At 42.5% G+C, this 14,129-nt stretch overlaps 1 protein-coding gene across 9 annotated transcripts in view; it reads right to left on the bottom strand.

Annotated features, from left to right (window-relative positions):
* Window positions 1-13,749, bottom strand: part of epb41a (erythrocyte membrane protein band 4.1a) — a 156,294-nt gene extending 142,545 nt beyond the window's left edge. For 6 of the 9 annotated variants that reach the window (XM_061882198.1, XM_061882196.1, XM_061882195.1 and 3 more), the window contains exon 1: window positions 13,541-13,748. The gene's annotated coding sequence lies outside the window, so the exon portion shown is untranslated. Of the gene's footprint in view, window positions 1-13,540 lie in introns of all 9 variants that reach the window. The other 3 variants (XM_061882197.1, XM_061882194.1, XM_061882189.1) reach the window with 2 other exon arrangements.
* Between the last annotated feature and the right edge of the window lie 380 nt (window positions 13,750-14,129).

Consider the following 14,129-nt stretch of genomic DNA (forward strand, 5'->3'; position numbering starts at 1 on the left):
TAATGCTTGATTCATTCATTACTGTTATTTTATTTTCAAATTTATTTTTAGCCTGTGAAAAAAGTTTATTTTGATATTTACCTGAGAAGGCTGCAAATAGAAAAGAGGAATTCAAGTTTTATCAAAATTTTATTTGATACGCCATTGAAATTTTGTTTATTATTATTATTATTTGAAACTCGAGTTTGCATGTCACTATAAATTTATATAAGGCTTGCTTGTTCAATATTCAATGCAAAACTATTAAAAGGTTAATTTGTTCAACCTTGGCCCGCCACTTTGTTCAGTTTTAAATGTTGGCCCACTGTGTATTTGAGTTTGACACCCCTGGCCTAGGACAACAGTTACAATATGAATAAAATAAAAAAATGTAAAAAATATGAAATAGTAACCACAATATTTGATCAGTTGATGACAGGAAAATTTAAGTAGATACAAATTAAGTAATTTTTTGTTTAAGTTTGCAAGTGCGTTGTTTTTAATGAGTACTTACACCTACTAGGCTACTGTATTTTAATGTTGGTCATTATGGAGGCACTTGGAGACCGAAGCCAACAAGAAAAGTATCCCACAGGGCGTGAGGACCCGAGGGTTCCAGGTTCGATACCCGCTTCCACTATCCGAGTCACTGCCGTTGTGTCCTTGGGCAAGATACTTTACTCACCTGCTCCCAGTGCCACCCACACTGGTTTAAATGTAACTTAAGATATTGTGTTTCACTATGTAAAGTGCTTTGGGTCACTAAAGAAAAGCGCTATATAAATAAAATTCACTTTACCTCACCCACACTTCTCGTTTGTAAAGTAAATCTGTACAGAAAAAAATGGGCATTTACATCAACAATATTATTTGCCTGAGTGGCTGGACAGGACAAAAAACAGAAAATAAAAGAAAGGAGCCCCATGTGTTTTGTGAGGTGGTACTTGATGAAAAAAAGTTTGAGAACCACTGTTTGCGGATTATTATTGGCAGATACAATATACATATAGGAATTCTAAAAAAGGACAATAAAGTTGTGGGGGGGGGGGGAATACAGATTTCATAAGGGCCTATTATTAGTGTCAGCATTTCATCATTTTCCTATTATGGTATGCCTTTTTGCTCTATAAAAAAAAAAAAGTGTGTATATACTGTCCATATACATTCACTGTAAAAACATACATATACACATACTGTACATAAAAAAGCACATATACATACATAACACTCATGCATATATTGGTGCACTAATTGTAAGTGTATATTGTATTTTTTATGTTGATTTAATAAAAAATAAAATAATTTTTATTTCTATTTTTTTTTCAAATAAAAACTAATAAAAAAAATTCTTCTGCGGCCCGGTACCAATGGGGCCACGGCCGACCGGTGGTTGGGAACCACTGCTCTACAACATGTCATAGCGCCCGTCTTTACACCATGCTATCTGCGTGCCGGCCATACCCATGCATTTCATTGCTTCTAGTGAAACAAAAATGAATATTATCAACAACAGTATCAATATTAGTTATAATTTCAGCATAGCAGTGATAAAAAATCCCTCATTGACATTATCATTAGACATTTATAAAAAATAATAAAAAAGAACAATAGTGTCACAGTGGCTTACACTTGCATTGCATCTCATAAGCTTGACAACACACTGTGTCCAATATTTTCACAAAGATAAAATAAGTCATATTTTTGGTTCGTTTAATAGATAAAACAAGTTTACATTATTGCAATCAGTTGATAAAACATTGTCCTTTACAATCATAAAAGGTTCTTTTTTTTTTTTTTTTAAATCTACCACTCTGCTTGCATGTCAGCAGACTGGGGTGGATCCTGCTTAAATCCTATGTATTGAATGAATACAGCAATCGTTCTGAATCGGAAAAATATAGTTTTTGAATCAAGAATCGAATCGAATCGAAAAAAAATCGATATATTATCGAATCGTGACCCCATGAATAGATATTGAATTGAATCATGGGACACCCAACGAATCACAGCCCTAGTTATAACCATATAATATATATATATATATATATATATATATATATATATATATATATATATATATATATATATATATATATATATCGAATTTTTCAGAGTATAAGTCGCTCCGGAGTATAAGTCGCACATGCTGAAAATGCATAATAAAGAAGGAAAAAAACATATACAAGTCGCACTGGAGTGTAAGTCGCATTTTTGGGGGAAATTTGTTTGATAAAACCCTACACCAAGAATAGACACATGAAAGGCAATTTAAAATAAATAAAGAATAGTGAACAACAGACTGAACTAGTGTACGTTATATGACGCATAAATAACTAACTGAGAAGGTGCCTGGTATGTTAACCTAACATATTATGGCAAGAGTCATTCAAATAACTATAACATATTAGGGATGTCCCGATCCAGGTTTTTGCACTTCCGATCCGATACCGATATTGTTTTTGCACTTCCGATCCGATACCGATACTGGCCGATAGTGGCATATCCGAGCATGTATTAAAGTTTAAAAAGTTATTTAGCCTACTTAGTTGTTGCTGAAAAGGATTTTAGTACTCTTGATAACAACTAGCCAGCTGAATTAGGTGAGTTTGAATAATACACAATAGTTGGTATTCAAGGATAAACACAAAATATCAAAAATTATACATGACAAAAAGAAATGGCATCATTAAACAGTAAAAAAGTGAACAGTATAAAGTGCAAATAATGCTGTAAACATTATTTTAAAAAAGAAAGCAAAACACACAAACAACCTGAGTGGGATAAAATGTCTATAACTCAGCATCAATACTTACTCTTGAACAAGTGTAAACTTAAAAAATATATACATATATATATCTACACACTCCTTTCAATTGTTTGCCCCAGTCAGGGGGGGCAAACCATTGAAGTCCAAGCATAATGGGGAGATTCTTTCTAACAAAGACGAGCACTTCAAGATGCTCAGGTGTCAGCCTGCTCCTGTGTTCATCTATAAGTGCTAAAAAGCCTCTCACTCGCAAGAGTCGTTAAAATGTCTTACAACTTTACCACCACGCTTGACTTTATTGTGGCATGTTATGCACTCCACCTCTTCATCTTTTTCGTTTTGTAGGATAAAATAATCCCACACAGCTGACATTTTTACCGTAACTTTTAATTCACACGGCCGTCTGAACGGTTAAAACGCAGACCTGTGGATGTTTTGAAGGTGTTCTGGAAAATGCGGAACGGAGTTTGGGGAGCAGCAGAAGAGTGGAATGTACAGTATTATTTGGAAAACACGGACCAGAGTTTTTTTTTTAACTGGATCTGGATCGGCATTTTCCCATGCCTTGCCGATACGCATTTTTTGGCTAATATCGGTGGCCGATCCGATCCAAATATCGGATCGGGACAACCCTATAACAGATAGAACATGCTATACGTTTACCAAACAATCTGTCACTCCTAATCGCTAAATCCCCTGAAATCTTATACGTCGAGTTTCTTACGTGAATAAAATATTATTTGATATTTTACGGTAATGTGTTAATAATTTCACACATAAGTCACTCCTGGGTATGAGTCGCACCCCTGGCCAAACTATGAAAAAAAAACTGACTTATAGTCCGAAAAATATGGTAATGCTACAATTTAAGACAAATAAGAATATAACAAATATATAATTTATTTGGGAACCTATCGAATTTCCCAGAGGACCCACTAAAATCACTACCAGAAACTCACTACATTGAAAACCTGTCAAAATCATTGCATATAGGAAACCAATAAATCATACCATACTTTACTAATATATAAAGGATGTGTTTGATCCTTTATTATATCTCTCGCTCCACTAGGATGTATATAATTCTTGGTTGGTTACTATTGACAACCATTACAATATCTGTGGACGTGTCGTTGTCTACTGACAAACACCACAAACACCATCTGGAGAAACACTGATGACTAATCCATGATCATTCTTGATTACAATAAGAGCTCACGGGAATAAATGTTCCACTAAAATCCTCATTAGATTCAATCAAAAGCTGTCCCTGTCAGAGAAGTATTGATTAAACTACATGATTGTGGTTATAGTTTGCAGTGGTGGACTGCATTACATCATACTGAGATTAATTGTTATGATTAGGCTACTTTGTTTAGTCATATCTAAGGGGCAACATTCTAAAGAAATCTGGTTTGCAGTCAAATCAAAACCAAATGACAATGTTGAAGAATTCTTTCAGTGTTTGTGAAGTTCATGGGACTGTGGTATGTGTACCACTAGTGACACGCGGGCTCTATCAGGTGGTACGCCAAAGAATCACTTGATTTAAGTGTTTTATTTTCCTATATTCACACTGTGCGTAATCTTACAGTGGCCAAAAATATAAAATATTAGGGGTGTAACGTACGTGTATTTGATTTGAACCGTTTCGGTACGGGGGTTTCGGTTCGGTTCCTAGGCGTACCGAATGACACGGACATATTAAGTAGCGCACCGCACCTTTTGTAAACAATGCACCATGAATTGATTTACGTGGACCCCGACTTAAACAAGTTGAAAAACTTATTCGAGTGTTACCATTTAGTGGTCAATTGTAAGGAATATGTACCGTACTGTGCTATCTACTAAAAAACCCTGACTTAAAGGGGAACATTATAACCAAACCTATGCAAGCGTCAATATATACCTTGATGTTGCAGAAAAAAGATTTTATTTTTTCAACCGATTTCCGAACTCTTAATGGGTGAATTTTGGCAAATTAAACGCCTTCCTGTTTATCGGTCTTTTAGCGATGACGTCAGAACATGACGTCACCGAGGTAATACAGCCGCCATTTTCATTTTCACATTACAAACACCGGGTCTCAGCTCTGTTATTTTCCGTTTTTTCGACTATTTTTTGTAACCTTGGAGACATCATGCCTCGTCGGTGTGTTGTCTGAGGGTGTAACAACACTAACAGGGAGGGATTCAAGTTGCACCACTGGCAAGAAATCTGCCGCCAGACCCCCATTGAATTTGCCAGAGTGTCTGCACATTTTACCGGCGATGCTGAGACAGACATGGCACAGAGATGTAAGGATAACCTGCAGATGCATTTGCAACGATTAAGTCAACGAAATCCCAAAGGTGAGTTTTGTTGATGTTGTTGACTTATGTGCTAATCAGACATATTTGGTCAGGGCATGACTGCCAGCTAATCCATGCTAATATGCTACGCTAATCGATGCTAACATGCTATTTACGCTAGCTGTATGTACATTTGAAACCAGATACCCACATTTAATGCGAAACAAACACTTACCAATCGACGGATTTAAGTTGCTCCAGTGTCACAAGATGCGAAAGTCCTGATCGTTTGGTCTGCACATTTTACCGGCGATGCTAATAAGGCGGCCATGCTATGGGCCACTTCATTAGGTACACGCATGCTATGGCCGAATAGCGTCAATAGCTATTCGCTCAATAGCTTCAATTTCTTCTTCAATTTCGCTTTCGCTATCTGCCTCCATACTCTGACCATCTGTTTCAATACATGCGTAATCTGTTGAATCGCTTAAACCGCTGAAATCCGAGTCTGAATCCGAGCTAATGTCGCTATATCTTGCTGTGGTAACCGCCATGTTGTTTGTATTGGTAGCCCTGTATGACGTCACAAGGAAATGGATAGTCGCATCGCAAATAGCGAAAATCAAGAACTTTAAAGCTTTTTTTAGGGATATTCCGGGAGGTGTAAAATTTTGAAAAAAACTTCGAAAAATAAAATAAGCCACTGGGAACTGATTTTTATTGTTTTTAACCCTTTTGAAATTGTGATAATGTTCCCCTTTAAACAAGTTGAAAAACGTATTCGGGTGTTACCATTTAGTGGTCAATTGTACGGAATATGTACTGTACTGTGCAATTTACTAGAAAAAGTTTCAATCAATCAAAAAAAACAATGACACACGGCATGCTAGCATCGGGCTACGATAGACTGACCACACCTCCTCTTTTCACCGGACATTTCCTCTTTGCGGGGCTGTCCAGGTGGAGTTTCTTAAATGCCTCGAATGTCCGGCATTTTAAGTTAGGGTTTTGTGTATCTTCAATGTACGTTCAGGGTTAGGAAGGGGTTAAAAACAAAACAAAAAGCTTTTTACCCATAGATTTATCAGATTTTATTTTTTATTATCTATAGCAGGGGTGTCAAAAGTGTGCCCTGGAGGCCAGCTGCGGCCTACAGCTATTGTTTTAAAGGCCCACGGCACATTATAAAAATACTATTAAAATAGACACAAACATAAACAAAAGTGAAATAAAAAATCTTAAAGGCTAAATGTAATTTAGAAAAAGTTTCAACGTTGACTAATAAAACAAAGCTGTTTTTTTTTCTTTCAAACTGTCATTGCTCAAAACATAATACTGAATCAAAATCAATGTAATTATGAATTATTGACCTATCCAAGTTTCCGATTACTTCACATCAAATATTCCATTATGAAAAATATTTTTATTGGAAGATTTAGCAAATTTGTTAAATAAATAATCAAAAAATTTATATTTTGTTGTTTTCTTACTGTAACGAAAATGAACTGAACCGTGACCTCTGAACCGAGATATGTACTGAACCAAAATGTTTGTGTACCATTACACCCCATTAAATATACTTGTAAAATGATACCACTGCCTATTTTTTATGAATACTTGGGTTTACTATGCTACTGTATTAATATGGGTCATTATAATAAATAAATAATAATAATAGATTCGATTATTTACCCATTATTCAGTCACTCCACATTGAATGTGCGTATGGCTGTATGTATCGTGAGTGTGTATGTACAGTATGTGCTGAATTTGTGAGCGTAGGTACCTACTTTGTGTGTGGGTAAGTACCAATGTGTTTGCGTATACATAAGGGCTGGGCAATATATCGATATACACGATATATCGCAGGTTTGTCTCTGCGATATAGAAAATTACTATATTGTGATATTCAAGTATACATTCTCAAGCAGTTGCTTTTAGCTGCGGGCATTACACTGCATACGTTTCCCACTCTTTCCTGTCCCTCCTTCTCACAGACAGCAAACGCACCTTCTTACATATGTCACATAATGTCACGTCATACGTCACGTACATATACGTCCTCGCGAAGCAGACTGGTAGCAGCACGGGTAACGTTAGCTGTGGTCCATCCATCCATCCATCCATCATCTTCCGCTTATCCGAGGTCGGGTCGCGGGGGCAGCAGCCTAAGCAGGGAAACCCAGACTTCCCTATCTCCAGCCACTTCGTCTAGCCCTTCCCGGGGGATCCCGAGGCGTTCCCAGGCCAGCCGGGAGACATAATCTTCCCAACGTGTCCTGGGTCTTCCCCGTGGCCTCCTACAAGCTGGACGTGCCCTAAACACATGCCTAGGGAGGCGTTCGGGTGGCATCCTGACCAGATGCCCGAACCACCTCATCTGGCTCCTGTCGATGTGGAGGAGCAGCGGCTTTACTTTGAGTTCGTCCCGGATGGCAGAGCTTCTCACCCTATCTCTAAGGGAGAGCCCCGCCATCCGGCGGAGGAAACTCATTTCGGCTGCTTGTACCCGTGATCTTATCCTTTCAGTCATGACCCAAAGCTCATGACCATAGGTGAGGATGGGAACGTAGATAGACCGGTAAATTGAGAGCTTTGCCTTCCGGCTCAGCTCCTTCTTCACCACAACGGATCGATACAACGTCCGCATTACTGAAGACGCCGCACCGATTCGCCTGTCGATCTCACGATCCACTCTTCCCCCACTCGTGAACAAGACTCCTAGGTACTTGAACTCCTCTACTTGGGGCAGGGTCTCCTCCCCAACCCGGAGATGGCACTCCACCCTTTTCCGGGCGAGAACCATGGATTCGGACTTGGAGGTGCTGATTTTCATTCCGGTCGCTTCACACTCGGCTGCGAACCGATCCAGTGAGAGCTGAAGATCCCGGTCAGATGAAGCCATCAGGACCACATCATCTGCAAAAAGCAGAGACCTAATCCCGTGGCCACCAAACCGGATCCCCTCAACGCCTTGGCTGCGCCTAGAAATTCTGTCCATAAAAGTTATGAACAGAATCGGTGACAAAGGACAGCCTTGGCGGAGTCCAACCCTCACTGGAAACGTGTCCGACTTACTGCCAGCAATGCGGACCAAGCTCTGACACTGATCATAGAGGGAGCGGACTGCCACAATAAGACAGTCCGGTACCCCATACTCTCTGAGCACTCCCCACAGGACTTCCCGAGGGACACGGTCGAATGCTTTCTCCAAGTCCACAAAGCACATGTAGACTGGTTGGGCAAACTCCCATGCACCCTCAAAAACCCTATCGAGAGAATAGAGCTGGTCCACAGTTCCACGACCAGGACGAAAACCACACTGTTCCTCCTGAATCCGAGGTTCAACTATCCGGCGAAGCCTCCTCTCCAGTACACCTGAATAAACCTTACCGGGAAGGCTGAGGAGTGTGATCCCACGATAGTTGGAACACACCCTCCGGTCCCCCTTCTTAAAGAGAGGGACCACCACCCCGGTCTGCCAATCCAGAGGTACCGCCCCCGATGTCCACGCGATGCTGTAGAGTCTTGTCAACCAAGACAGCCCCACAGCATCCAGAACCTTAAGGAACTCCGGGCGGATCTCATCCACCCCCGGGGCCTTGCCGCCGAGGAGCTTTTTAACTACCTCAGCGACCTCAGCCCCAGAAATAGGAGAGTCCACTACAGATTCCCCAGGCACCGCTTCCTCAAAGGAAGACGTGTTGGTGGGATTGAGGAGGTCTTCGAAGTATTCCCTCCACCGATCCACAACATCCGCAGTCGAAGTCAGCAGAACACCATCCGCACCATACACGGTGTTGATATTGCACTGCTTCCCCTTCCTGAGGCGGCGTATGGTGGTCCAGAATCGCTTCAAAGCCGTCCTGAAGTCGTTTTCCATGGCTTCCCCGAACTCTTCCCATGTCCGAATTTTTGCCTCCGCGACTGCTAAAGCTGCACACCGCTTGGCCCGTCGGTACCCGTCCACTGCCTCCGGAGTCCTATGAGCCAAAAGAACCCGATAGGACTCCTTCTTCAGCTTGACGGCATCCCTCACTGCTGGTGTCCACCAACGGGTTCTGGGATTACCGCCACGACAGGCACCAACAACCTTGCGGCCACAGCTCCAATCAGCCGCCTCGACAATAGAGGTTCGGAACATGGTCCACTCGGACTCAATGTCCCGCACCTCCCTCGTGACATGTTCAAAGTTCTCCCGGAGGTGTGAATTGAAACTCTCTCTGACAGGAGACTCTGCCAGACGTTCCCAGCAGACCCTCACAATGCGTTTGGGCCTGCCAGGTCTGTCCGGCATCCTCCCCCACCATCGCAGCCAACTCACCACCAGGTGGTGATCGGTAGAAAGCTCCGCCCCTCTCTTCACCCGAGTGTCCAAAACATAAGGCCGTAAATCCGATGACACAACTACAAAGTCGATCATGGAACTGCGGCCTAGGGTGTCCTGGTGCCAAGTGCACATATGGACACCCTTATGTTTGAACATGGTGTTCGTTATGGACAATCCGTGACGAGCACAAAAGTCCAATAACAAAACACCACTCGGGTTTAGATCCGGGCGACCATTCTTCCCAATCACGCCTCTCCAGGTTTCACTGTCGTTGCCAACATGAGCGTTGAAGTCCCCCAGTACGACAAGGGAATCACCCGGGGGAGCACTTTCCAGTACTCCCTCGAGCGTTCCCAAAAAGGGTGGGTATTCTGAACTGCTGTTTGGTGCGTAAGCACAAACAACAGTCAGGACCCGTCCCCCCACCCGAAGGCGAAGGGAAGCTACCCTCTCGTCCACTGGGTTGAACTCAAACATGCAGGCTTTGAGCCGGAGGGCAACGAGAATTGCCACCCCAGCCCGTCGCCTCTCACTGCCGGCAACGCCAGAGTGGAAGAGGGACCAGTCCCTCTCGAGAGAACTGGTTCCAGAGCCCTTGCTGTGCGTCGAGGTGAGTCCGACTATATCCAGCCGGAACTTCTCTACCTCGCGGACTAGCTCAGGCTCCTTCCCCCCCAGTGAGGTGACGTTCCACGTCCCAAGAGCTAGCTTCTGTAGCCGAGGATCGGACCGCCAAGTGCCCTGCCTTCGGCTGCCGCCCAGCTCACAATGCACCCGACCTCTATGGCCCCTCCTATGAGTGGTGAGCCCATTGGAGGGATGACCCACGTTGCCTCTTCGGGCTGTGCCCGGCCGGGCCCCATGGGGACAGGCCCGGCCACCAGGCGCTCGCCATCGTGCCCCAACTCCGGGCCTGGCTCCAGAGCGGGGCCCCGGTGACCCGCGTCCGGGCGAGGGAAATCTGAGTTTGTTTTGTTGTAATTAGCTGTGGTGCGAGTGGTAATACAAGAGAAAAAACGTAACAAATCTGGTAACAAATGAAGGAAGAATTAATTCCCAAAGAAAAACCGCAGGGGGTCCATCGTCTGGCGGGGGTTTGGTTTCAAGTGGGAATATGTGGAAAAGCGTTGCTACAAAAAGTAAAATCACTGCTAATATGTAGCCTCATTTGAAAAGTCACCCGCTAGAATGAAGAGTGCGTACTCCGCATGTCAACATCTCCATTCGGTGCCACACGCCCACACCATCAAAATGCTGAGACAAATATTTCCAGATCAACACCGTATGAAAACAATAGTCAATAATGAAAGGAGATAATGTCCGCAGTAACCTCCCACATAGCGAAGGAAGAACACTATTCAATTTTCTATTATACAGCTCATATTTATTTGATACTTATTGCAATATCTTGTGTGACATCATGCACAAAAGTGGACTTTATAAGTTTTAAACTGCTGTAGTGGCGTTCTGTACAGAAAGTGGACTTTAATTTAGTGTTGTTTTGATACGTCATCTTAGTGACATCATGCTAGAGATGCGCGGATAGGCTATTATATCATCCGCAACCGCATCACTAAAGTTGTCATCCACCCGGACCAACATTTTATCAAAACCGCAACCACCCGCCACCCGCCCGTTGTTAAATATCCGCAGTCGCCAACCTTTACCACTAAAAGAGCTAGTCTGACCAGGGTCACAAAGTAAAGAAGGCAATGGGAGCCGCTAACGTTCTCGCGAATATCCGATGGTGCTCATTCAGATAATGGGAATAAGGGCGTGCTGTGAACCCATTGCCTTTGACACTTTCAACAACATGTACAAAACCGTTTGCCCGTCCAGCAACATGATGTATGCAGCTTCCGCAAACACACGTACAAGATTGAAGGGCATACTGGGTGATACAGAGTACACTAATGGTTGTGATATAAACAATTTTAACACTCTTACTAATATGCGCCACACTGTGAAGCCACACCAAACAAGAATGACAAACACATTTCGGGAGAACATCCTCACAGTAACACAACATAAACGCAACACAACAATTACCCTGAATCCTTTGCATCCATGACACATCCTGAATATATTTTACACCCCCGCGTCCCCAACCCCGCCCATCTCACCGACGCATTGGGGGGGGGGGAGATTTGCTGCTAGTGGGGTGTATAATATAGTCAGGAAATGTCATGGATGCAAAGGATTCTGGGTATTTGTTGTGTTGCGTTTAGGTTGTGTTACTGTGCGTTTATGTTGTGTTACTGTGAGGATGTTCTCCCAAAATGTGTTTGTCATTCTTGTTTTGTGTGGCTTCACAGTGTGGCGCATATTAGTAAGAGTGTTAAAATTGTTTATATCACAACCATTAGTGTACTCTATATCACCCAGTATGCCTTGCAGTCGTGTGCATGTGTCAGTGGAAGTCACACACAACATATCGCTGGAATTGCAAGTAAATTGTACATGTTATTGAAGGCGTCAAAGGCAAAGGCTTCATAGCACGCCCTAATACTTATTAACTGGGTGACTGCCAGCAGACGTTCTTGAGAATGTTTACGTCAACTAATGTCTTCTTCGCTTTGTGACACAGGTCCAAAATGGCTCTTTGAACGGTAAAAGTTACCGATCACTGAACCATGTATATCATATAATTCCAAATGGTTCAACCGCCACCCGCCCGAATCTATTTAAAATCTATTTTTTCGTCATTCCACCCGCCCGACCCGCGCTTTATCCGCGGACTCTGCGGATGTGACCGCAAACCGTGCATCTCTACATCATGCACAAAGGTGCACTAATAGCTTGTTTTAAAATGTCTCTGACAATCTTGCACTTTCTTTTATGGAAATTACATGAATGTTTGTGCCACCGCTTAATAAATACAGTTTTGGTAAATTGACTTAGTTGTGATTTCCCTCCCTGCATGAAAGTTTAAAATAAGCATATTTGCCTTATTTGGATTTGACTTTATATTATGGAATGCCCTCCCGGTAACAGTTCGAGATGCTACCTCATTGGAAGCATTTAAATCTTATCTTAAAACTCATTTGTATACTCTAGCCTTTAAATAAACCTCCTTTTTAGACCAGTTGATCTGCTGTTTCTTTTCTTTTTCTCCTATGTCCCCCCCTCCCTTGTGGGGGATGAAGTACCGACTGTCCAGAGTCAGGACCCAGGATGGACCGCTCGCCTGTGTATCGGTTTGGGGCATCTCTGCGCTGCTGATCCGCCTCCGCTTAGGATGGTTTCCTGCTGGCTCCACTTTGGACGGGACTCTCGCTGCTATATTGGATCCACTTTGGTCTGGATTCTCCCGGTTATGTTAGATCCAGCATGGATTGGACTTTCGCAATATCATGATAGATCCGCTCGACATCCATTGCTTTCGGTCCCCTAGAGGGGGTGGGGGGGTCCTCTCCAAGGTTTCTCATAGTCATCATTGTCGACATCCCACTGGGGTGAGTTTTTCCTTGCCCTTATGTGGGCTCTACCGAGGATGTCATTGTGGTTTGTGCAGCCCTTTGAGACACTTGTGATTTAGGGCTATATAAATAAACATTGGTTGATTGACTGATTGATTGAAGGTGGAAGGTTCGACTCACATATTGTAAACATTTGGCAGGGTTGGGTAAATTGGAGACACAGGTTTACATAAGTGTGAACAGTTGCTTGTTTATGTGCTATGCAATTGATTGGCAACCAGTCATCCATCTTCGCCCGAAGTTGGCTGGGATAGGCTCCAGCTCAAAAGAGATGGGTGCCGATAGGTAGATAAATGGGTGTCAATTTTGTTGCGAAAGACGCTCCTCCGTCGCAACATATTTTTGGAAAAGGGAGTAAACGACGAGACAACAACGTCCTATAATCCAGCGTCCTAAATATGAACGTCGAAAACATTAAAACCAATTATTTATTCATGGTAACGAGCCAGCCGTGAACGCATCTGCGCTTGTCCACGCCGTTAAATTAGCCAAACGCATCCAAACACTTTTTTTTTTTTTTTTTTTTTTATTAAAGCAATATATGTTCCGGAGCACACCATTTTCACAAAAAGCAAAACGCATTTTTTTTTTCTTAAGAGGAAACAATAAAAGAGTCGGCGGGTGTGTACCTGTCTGCAAATGGCGCTGAATGTGAATACAAAAAACACACACGGAAATGTTGAAAAACACTCACCAGCTCAGCTGTGACCATCCAGCGGAAACAAATAACGAGGAAAGTAGTTGCTACTCAATCGATCCTTTCGAGTAATCGGAGTATTATCCAACTGGTGATGCACAGGCGTTATCAAGCGGCTTCCAACAATGTGTTTAGGTACGAGGATGGGATACGCGACAGGACTATGCCCTCTTTGTTGTTTGACAGGCACGAGAGGCGGCTGAGCGGTTAATGTGGATGTGTGTGCATTATTATTATTTTTATTCCAGCTTGGAAATACTTCAACCGATTGGGGCAATATACATATTTTACATTACAACAATTGCAAAAATATCAGTGCTACGCCACACTGCTAGCAATCACACTGTAGCTACAGTAGTCGGTCGCAATAATTTACAGTAGTTATAATTAATATGTTTGGGGTATTGGAATACACTGTAGTGTTACAGTACAGTGTATGGCAATACAAGACATGTATGGTATGTACCAGTGGTTCTCAAATGGGGGTACGGGTACCCCTGGGGGTACTTGAAGGTATGCGAGATTTTTTTTTAATATTCTAAAAATAGCAAGAATTCAAAAATCCTTTATAAATATATTTATTGAA

This window comes from Nerophis ophidion, linkage group LG21, assembly GCF_033978795.1.
Source record: "Nerophis ophidion isolate RoL-2023_Sa linkage group LG21, RoL_Noph_v1.0, whole genome shotgun sequence".
Classification (NCBI taxonomy): Eukaryota; Metazoa; Chordata; class Actinopteri; order Syngnathiformes; family Syngnathidae; genus Nerophis; species Nerophis ophidion.